The sequence below is a fragment of the Myotis davidii genome, unplaced genomic scaffold (assembly GCF_000327345.1).
Source record: "Myotis davidii unplaced genomic scaffold, ASM32734v1 scaffold2027, whole genome shotgun sequence".
In the NCBI taxonomy this organism is placed as follows: domain Eukaryota; kingdom Metazoa; phylum Chordata; class Mammalia; order Chiroptera; family Vespertilionidae; genus Myotis; species Myotis davidii.
This window is the reverse complement of record NW_006297890.1, coordinates 172,057-173,098: the sequence shown is the minus strand read 5'-3', so window position 1 is coordinate 173,098 and position 1,042 is coordinate 172,057.

Below are 1,042 nucleotides of genomic sequence, written 5' to 3'. Positions count from 1 at the left end.
ATGGACATCTGAGAACAAATTTCGTGTGCTCAGTGTTAAGACCGCTTGTCCTACCAACTCTTACTTTTCACATAATAAGAAAATCTTGAAGAAAAGAGAAAGAAAGAAAATCTTGAAAGATGATTTCATTTTCTCAGTTTCTTGCGTGTCCTTGGGGTGCTAATGTGTTTGGTTACCACAGTATACAGTTCACAATCACCTATAATAACCCAGATTTGGGGGGGAGGAGTATCTCTGTATCTTTGATCAGCAGGCAAAAACCTCAGGGTCAGGATTCTGACTCTGCAAAACAGAGAATCGTGTGTTGTAGAAACTCAAAACTAACATGTCTAGGCCAATGGGCAGAGGTCTGAAGTGGCAAGTGAAAATGATACGATTAATGGCCTTGGTGATGAAAGGCTTACAAACTATTTAGTTTTCTGTTCTTAACTCCAGTCCAGCATTTACCAAAAGAATTAAACTGGTTGAACCTTAAGTCAAATTTTGAAAGCATAAGTGTATTGCCCAAGCAGTGTAGAAAGGAAGAGAGAAAGTACTTTTAAACATGACCTCCATTTCTAGTGATACCTTGGCTTGTACTGCTCAATACCTTTCACAGTAATAACTTGATGTGGTACATTCTCATCTTCCTTGAATTTTTACATTTTTCCCAAGAAGTGACTCTTTTTAAAAAAATATATTTTTATTGACTTCAAAGAGGGAGCGAGAGATAGAAACAGCAATGATGAGAGAGACTCATCCATGGGCTGCCCTGCCAGCCCCTCCACTGGGGATCGAGCTCCCAACCCAGGCATGTGCCCTGACGGGGAATTGAACCATGATCTCTTGATTCATAGGCCCATGCTCACCACTGAACCACACTGGCACAATGACTCTCTCTGCCAAGGGTGAGAGGGTAAACTTTTTCTAAAGGGCAGCTCACACCAGACAGGCTGCCAGGGATGCACAGCAAAATGTTCTGTCCTGTTTGTTTCACCCCCACGTGTGTGTGTGTGTTTTTTCCCTTGTAGCTACCTCATCCCTGAACTCCCAACTCCAGCAG